Source organism: Elaeis guineensis, chromosome 1 (assembly GCF_000442705.2).
Source record: "Elaeis guineensis isolate ETL-2024a chromosome 1, EG11, whole genome shotgun sequence".
Classification (NCBI taxonomy): Eukaryota; Viridiplantae; Streptophyta; class Magnoliopsida; order Arecales; family Arecaceae; genus Elaeis; species Elaeis guineensis.
In genome coordinates, this window is record NC_025993.2 from 147,918,873 (window position 1) to 147,927,878 (window position 9,006).

Consider the following 9,006-nt stretch of genomic DNA (forward strand, 5'->3'; position numbering starts at 1 on the left):
AGATTCCTCAGCTGCCCAAACGAAGATATTGATGAAAAGAGATTTAGGAACCAAATTGTTATGAGTGATATCACAATATGGAGGGATATTACATGTACAACATAATAATAAAAAAAATAGATTTTGATATGGTGCTTCTTTATAGTATTAGTATAAAGGATGTTTAAGATATTCCATATTATTATTTTTATATATTTTTTTAAAAAAAATAATATTTATTATTATTATTTTATTTTTTCCTTTCTTCTTCCTTTCGCTGACCTCGACGCCGCCCTGTGTGCCCGCACTACCCACCCCAGCATCGATAGGTTGTGCACCCCCACACCCCCCGCCCCAACCCCTCCGTCAGTGGGTTCTGCACCCCCCCCACCCCCTTGCGATTCCCATTTCCTCCCCAACCCCCCCGGCCACTTCTTTCCAGTGCTTGGGGCTTCTACGCCACCCCGACCCCCCTTTCCGATGCCCGAGGCTTCTGCACCCCCCCACCTCCCGGGGCACCCACAATCCTCCACCCTCGGCCTCCCCCCGACCCCGTGCACACCCGCTGTTCCCACTACCACCCCTAGGGCACCCACGATCCTCCGTCCTCAGCCTCCCCCCCGGCCCCATGCACACCCGCGATTCCCACCGCCACCCCCCAAACCTCCATCTCCGACATGCACGGTTCCCCCACCTCCTGATGCTAGCAGCTTCTGTAGCCTTGCGCGTGCCCGTGGTACCCACCCCCAGCACTGATGGAGCACCCCGAGGCAAGTAACCTTCTCTGGGTCCGACCCCACAAGAGCCCCACCACCCAGCACCATATCCATGGGCTTCATGATGATCTGGATGTCCGAGAACATGGTGTGCCGCTCCATCACCGCTCCACCATGAAGCCTCAAAGCTCATCCTCTCTCGCTCCTTCCTCAATCCTCCTCCAAAGATGAAGAAGAAAAAAATCCACACAAAACCTAACCCTAACATAAAGAAAGGAAATGCTTGCCTCCAGAGCCTTCGCGTCCTCTCCGTCTCTGACGACTTCTCCCCTCTTTCCGCCGATGAGGATCTCGTCGTGCTGACTCCCAACTTCACCCCTTTTTCCTCGTGGCTCCCACCGATCGAGACATCTTTCACGTCCTCTCTATCTCCAACGGCTTCTCCCTCTTTCCGTTCGACGAGGGATCTCACTGTGCTAACTCCCAACTTCACCCTTTCTCCTCGTGGCCTCACACCTGATCGAGACTTTCAAAAGGAGAAAAGAAAACCCCAACACAAAACCCCAACCATCGCCCAGCATCGCTTTCGGCCTCCATCCGATTAAGACTCCGACATGTGGTATTATAAAGCGTTAACATATAATCCTACGCAAGGTTTGCTGTACCGGTACCGGACGGCGTGCCGGTGCCGGACTAGTATGGTACGATACCGGTACCGTACCGACACACGGTACTCCCGGGCGTACCAGTCCGGTACTGGTACACAATTTTTTTCGATTTTTAATTTTTTTTTTAGATTTTTATAGTTAATAATTGATAAATACAATCTCAATATGGCATTATATTGCATATTATTGATATATTTGGGTTCAATTTGGAGTTAGGTTGCGGTACAAAGACTCTTGATCCAAAATTTCAAACATATATTTATTTACATTATATTTCAACTATGTCATCTTAAAACTAAAAAAATATATATAAAATACGCATTAAAATGTATCTAAATATTTAAGTACAAAGCGCAATAACTGATATACGAACCTTAAGATGTGCTCTGCATTTAATTTCTTGTCGAGTGTCTGTGACGCTCGTAGATATCTGGATCATCAACATAGTCTGAAGGGACATCAGTCCAACCCTCTAGCCAACCTGCACCGTACTCTCGAATATTCATCATCCCATAAGACATCCTCTCTGGATTGTAAGACATCTCAGACCTCTCGCTAAAATTCTGACTCTGAGAAGTATCCTCGAGATGATGGTATGGTTGTGGAAGAGCCTATCCAAATATGCCAGTAACAAAATCTGATCCGTAAGATGCTCCAGGCTGCATAAGATAGTAACCACTAGAAGATGATGCCTCGGATGCACCATATGCATATGGATTATAAAGTGGCTGTGGATAATAGGATCCATAATGCGAGGATGATCCAGATACATCCATGGACCCTACTCCATGTGCAAGATCATCCGCAGCTGCATCATGTGCTGGACGACCTCTAGGAGCCCATCGTCTATATGAAATCGGCTCCCCACGATCTCTACCGACTCGTCCACCATGATCCCTATTCTGTGTGACATGCGTAAACTGAGACTCACCAGTGAATCGAATATCACTCTGTGGCTGTGTCTCATAAACGGTGGTCTCCTGTCCTCCAGTTCATCTCTGATCATCAGATCCATGGCTATTACTACCAGTATCATCATCACTCTCCCTAGTGTCCGTATCTGAACCAGATAGCTCCTGTACTCTCGAGAGTGGTGCAAGTGCAACTGTCTTTTCCTTCCCCCCTTGTGCCCCTCTGTGACTGAGTTTCCTGTGATTGGGAGGATGGATGCCTTCTTGCTGGCTGTCGGGAGGAACGTCTCTACATCTCTCGCTCGAATCTCTGGGACGATGTATCGGATAGCGAGTCATATGATGAATGAGTCCCTTGTGTCCCCTCAGACTGTGGCTGATCAGCTGGAACCCTATGTAGAATATTTTTTTCTACCCATTGCCCTGGATCCACCCTGATCTCCCTTGCCACCACACTGGCTGGTCGTGGAGGGGATCTTGGCTTATCAAGCTCTGGCTCCTGCTGCTAACCTGCAAGCCATCTGATAATCGGATCGTCATCCTCGTCGGCATAATCATCTAGCATCGGATCAGTGTACTTCAACTGAACTTCCTCCTGAATATATTTTAGCCTCAACCTCAGATTGTAGTGAACATATACAAGATCATCGAGGCATTTTTTGTGTCAGATGATTTCTATGTTTGCTGTGGATAAGGGCGAAAGTGGATCAATTACGCTCACAGCCACTAGCAGAGACCATCTGAGAAAGAATACGGACAGCCATATGTCTCAAATTTTCTGCTGATGTTCCAAAATGAATCCACCATTCAGCTACAAAAGCAAAATTATATATCAAATTTGATGATATTATTAAGCAAAATTACATATCAATCTACATGTAATTTATCTGGATTCATCTGCTTTTTACTTACGATAGCTGATGGGACTCCAAAACTGTCTGATCCATCTCTAAACTATTTCGTCTTAAATAAAATATATTTATTATTTATAAATATATCAAATCGAATTCAATTGAATAATTACATCTGTTTTAAACTAGTATACCTCTTGCAGACACAACGACGCGATTTCTGGATCGGACATCATCTTATATATGACATTGCGAAGAGCAACAAGAAGCTCACTATCCATATCTATCTCCAGAATAGTATACTGAAATCTCGGATTCAAGTAATAAGCTGCATATAAATTTCAAGACTGATTAAGCACAATTTTATTTTCATACTTCGAAAAAATATTTTAAAACATTCTTGAATCCAAACTTACCAGCTAGATACAAATCTCTGCCCATCTGATAGTCCCAACGGCGCTCAATAATGTTAATGAATTCTTGAGCATGCTTGGGATCATTCTCACTGATCTGTTTCTTTGCCCTCTCCATCATATAATATAGAAAGCCCATCTGGGGGTATCTCTCGCTGTCCACCACGCGAAGCACCTCATATAAAGGCTTGATAGCCTTCACTATCTTCTCAGCCCGCTGCCAAAATGACTGACTCGTCACCAAGTTCTCCACATGACTTCCATCAGTGCCGGCCCTCGCATATCTGCTCTCCTGTCACTCGACACTGACAAACATCTGACGTAGAGCTATTTTCTTCTGAAGAAGACTATCAAGTGCTATATAGTTGGTAGCAAACCGTGTGATACCCGATCGTAAGATCTCCCCCAGTATACGTCCGCATCAAAGAAAGAACCCATGTGTGGTTGTAGATGAATCTAATAATGGTCTGGGCAATCTCCACTATCTGCTGCACCCTGCGAATCTTTTTGATATCCATCAATATAAGATCAATGCAATGTGCAGCACATGAGGTCCAGTATATCTACAATCGCTGCTCCATCAGCAACTCTCCGGCAGCCTTATATTGTGGTCCATTATCTGTGATGACCTGCACGACATGCTGCTCACCCACTGAATCAATCACCTCCTCCATCAGACCAAGGATATATGTGGCATTGTGCATCTTATCTGAAGCATCGATTGATTTGTAAAAAAATATTTTTCCATCACAGTATGTCAAAAAATTAATGATGCTCCGCCTAGTAAGACCTGTCCAACCATCACACATCACTGTCAGACCGTATGTAGGCCATTTATTTTTGTAAGAAGCAATCCATCTCTCCAGATCCTCCTTATTGCTGTCAAGAAGCTGACCATAGATGTCCTCAGGTCTTAGAGGATCTACACCCTGGCCGGCAGCCTCTATGGCTGAAATAGCAGATCGGTAGTAAAAATTGGCTGCTGCATTTGCTGGAATATGACTGAAATGAAATCATGATCCAATAGCTCGCCACATATCCTTCTTCTTATCTTTTTTCAGCATACTGTCAATTCTCTGCTGCTTTGAATCCTTGCTGGGCAAAGCATGTAGATCCAAATCCTGAATGCTGGCTCCTGTTGGAATATCTCTGGAGGACCTCCTCCTACTGCCAAAAGCTCCCAACAAAGAAGACATGCTGCGTCTGCTCCCTCTACCATCAGGCTCTCTGACTGAGGTAGTCCTCTTGAACTCGAATTCTCCCCTACCAGTCGCTGATCCAGATCCTGATTCATAGCATGATGGTCCGAATCGGTCTCTGTACCGGGCCATCTCCTCCTGCTGGTACTGATCCACCAAGCTCGCCTGAATGGCAGCCTCAATCTATGCCTCCTTATCATCTGGAGCAGAAGCCTCCTTTGACTCTCTAGAGTGATAAGAAGGTGGCTCTGCAGCTCGACGGTCTACTTCGGTCTTTTTCTGCTTTGTTCTTTCCTTCGCTGCTTTCGAATCAGCAAAGTGCTTTTTCATCAATTGTCGGACTTTTTGCGGACATTTCCGACACATCGACACATCAAGATAACCACCAGCTAGATGCTACTTCAATCTAGTCACTCATCCTCCCTTGAACTCTGTGTTGCACTATTTGCATCTCCAATGATGCCGAGCCGAAAGCATCTCGCCATGATCCCAACCGATGTCATGGTCTTGATCTTTCTTCTTACTCATTTCTGTAGATATAATAAAATACTAATTATTTCGAATATCTGTAATATAACACCAATTACATATATTTTTTATTTAATAATTTTTTTACTATTAAATATTTACAAAAAAAATCTCAAAAAAAATTTCAAGTTAGATTCAAATATTTCAATTATTTTGAATCATTCTAAACATTATTCTCAATTTCAAAACTAACACTGATTTTTTATTTTTTTATTTTTTTAATAATTTTTATATAAATAAATATATACTATAAAATAGCTGATTAATTAAAGTGAACGAACGTCATGCTCTAAATTTTTTTCTTATAAATATATGCAAGTATAACAAAATACGATAGTTTAACGATAATTAAAATAATTATATATAATTTTAAAATAATTTTAATAATTATTTTAAAACTTATAAATTCAAAATAAATATGTTATATGCTTCAAATAATATTTTTAAATTAACTAAAATATAACACTATTTTTATATATTTTTTATTTTATAATTAAATTTTTAAATTTAAATAATTAAAAAAATAATTTTTTAATTTCAAATATTTGAAAAAAATTTAGAAATTAGATTTAAGTAGCTTGAATCATTCTAAACATGATTCCCAAACTCTGATTTTTTTTCTAAAATTTAATTTTTTTTAATTTTAAATAAATAAATATTTAAAAATATTTAAAAAATATATAATTAACAAAAATTAACAATTTTGGTGTCATCGTGTAGATCTTCCAAAGATCTATCACATATAATTAAATCATCCCAAAATCACAATTGTGGCATGATTTTCTCTTATTTTCATTCTTTCTCATTCTTATCTTATTTTTAACAACAAAAATAAAAAAAATATTTACTAAGAAAATAAGACATTATCTTACCTCCGGCCAAAGATCAGCCTCTCCTCGAACCACTCCTACAATTTGACGGAGTTTTTTCTTTTTTTTCTAATTTTTCGGAGATCTCAACGGTTTCGTTGAGACCTTCGCAACTTTCAGACCCTCAGGAGTTCTCTGAGACATCTCAGAGAACTCCAAACATGTTCCTTTTATGCATGTGGTCTCCGACCCCACCCCCCTCCTCACTTTATTCACATGAGACGGTCGGTACGGTTCCGTTCACGCCGAACCGGACCGAAACGAACCATACCGTTCGGTTTTGGACGGTATGGAAACGAACCGGACCGAACAGCCCGGTTCGGTGCGGTTCAGGGTGTTTCTCTTAAAAAGGTCCGAACCGAACCGTTCAAGCACCGGTCCGGCTCGGTACGCCCCGTACTGGGCGGTTCGGCCCGGTATGGCAAACCCTAATCCTACGTGTCAATACGAAATGCCGCCTTATAACCTGTTGATCATTTTACTATTATAATATAGATAATATATATCTTCAAAATATATTTTTGTAATAATTAGTTTTAAATGCTTTGCAAACTGTATGGTCTATCTTGTATACTTGTAAATTGGATCGAGCAAGAAATTATTATGTTTTCTACTCTTAAACATCCTTCATATCCATGTACTTCCATAATCATGAGATATTGTCAGGGAAATAGTTAAATTGTTGGAAATCTCTGCATGAACCTCTAGATCATGTACTTTTGTAGTTTTTGAAATATTTCTTTTGAAAATCATGCCTCAATATCAATTATATGAATTTTTTATATGTATGCTCCTTGGAATCATATTTGAATTATTGATTTGGAAAATAATATATTTCAAACATTTTGGAACTACACACAATGTATTATGCATGCATGCATGCATGCATGCATACATACATACATACATATGTATATGTATATGTATGTATGTATGTTTGTGTGTGTGTGTGTGTGTGTGTGTGTATGTATATGTATACATATATGATTATGGAAGTATTGTATCGTTAAATAAGTTGTTTTCTGTCATGTATTCATCATGGTCTTATTTGTTATACTTGCTTAATCCCTTTGATTGTGGTTTTTGTTACTTACTAGACTATTAGCTCACACCTTTAATTTCTTCATTTTTCTTATCGAGCCTAAGGCATAAGAAGGAATGGTTAAAGGTTGGACTATAAGATTTGACTGGGGCTTTAGATTTAGTTGTATGCGACCAGCCTTTACAATTTTGTTTGGAGCCCTCCTTGATACTGTTGTTTGTAGAAATAAGTGAACCTCTTAAAACTTTATAAGTGGTTTTGTTGGTTGAGTTGTAGTTTTACCTGAATATGTAAGCTGAGAATGTTTTGAGAATTAGCTTAGTTTGTTTGGAATCATGTGAGTTTGGACAACTTTGATTGTTATCCTCTACATTAGTCGACTATTGTTAGTTTGGTTATAACTATTTTGTTTTACAGGTCATCACTTTGCATGCTTATCAGGCCTAGCCTTACATGTGTGTGACAAGTTATCACATTCCTCGGCATGTGCTTACATTGGGGGCAGTGACAGCTAGGTGACTGGCTTAGGTGACTTCCCTTTGGGGTTGAACCATCTAACTAGCTCACATATGCAGGCCAACCTTGTAGAGGCTGTCCAAGTGGTACAATTTGGCTTTGACCATCTTTAGGGCAGCTAATGGACTATGTGGGAAGGTTAAGACGTTTAGTATAAAGAATGGTATAAACTCGTTATCTCTTTCTTGTATCGAAACACCCCAAGTCCCTAATTAGCTATAAATTCCACTATTTTCAAATGACAATTTTTCCGGTTTACATTGTTCATGCATCATGTGGTAAAATTGTCTATTTCACACACTAGAGTTATTAGGGATAATTTTGGGATAATCAATATTCATTATATAACCTGTAGGAAAAATTCTGTTAGTTTGCTTTATAACACCATCTACAAAAACAAATCCTTAAATAGATGTAAAAAATTTTTCCTAATTTAACCATTATTTCTTTTTTATCCTTTATGTCTAGATTTCTTTTATTATCTATGAATATTGATGAACTTTTATGATATTTTTGACCATCAACCAAGACATTCATCGGCCACCTACCTTTCACCTAAGCACTATAAAATCCCCTGCTGCCTTCTGCCTCCAAATAGAAGTAGCCATTTTTAAAACACTGACTCCAAGAAAAATAAATAGGCAAGAAATATCATAGCGTGCACAGTTATAAACTAAAAATATCAAGGGATAAAGGTTACAGACATATGTAATAGAACTAAAGCTCAGTTGATAACACAAAGATGTGCTTTGAGAAAAATGGCATATTCTTCAGCCACATGAATGAACTTTTATAGAACAACCGTAAGAATGTTAACGGATCCAAGTGTTGGACAGTAGAATGGATTCAAGCAATAAAGACAAATATGGCTGAAATAAAGAATTATTAAGATGGATCAAGAAAGATTACGAAGGATAGAAAGATGAATAAGACATGGAGAGGCACAAAGTGTACTATCTTTTTTGTTACTTCAGTAATACCTAGGATTTGAACGCTAGACCTCCTCCAACGTTGAGCCCTTGGACGAGAGGTGCCAACCAACTGACCTAACAGTTGTTGGAAAATGTACTATCTATTTAAGTATCTATTTCAAGCAGTGATAAAAACAATAAATAAGGAGGCACAAGCAACTGCATGAAAATTTAAGGAAGCTCCTATAAGGAGAGATGCTGGAGGTTAACAGGATTTTAAAAAAATGGATGAACCTGATATAACATGGATATATATAATAAAGCAAGATTCACTGTCACGGTACCGGACCTGTACCAGTGCCATCCTATTATAGTGTCGGTACACAATTCAATATGGTTCGAG

At 39.5% G+C, this 9,006-nt stretch overlaps 1 pseudogene; it reads right to left on the reverse strand.

Moving 5' to 3' along the window:
• Positions 1 to 345: 345 nt before the first annotated feature.
• On the reverse strand, positions 346 to 5,265 carry LOC140856634 (uncharacterized; annotated as a pseudogene).
• Positions 5,266 to 9,006: the final 3,741 nt, after the last annotated feature.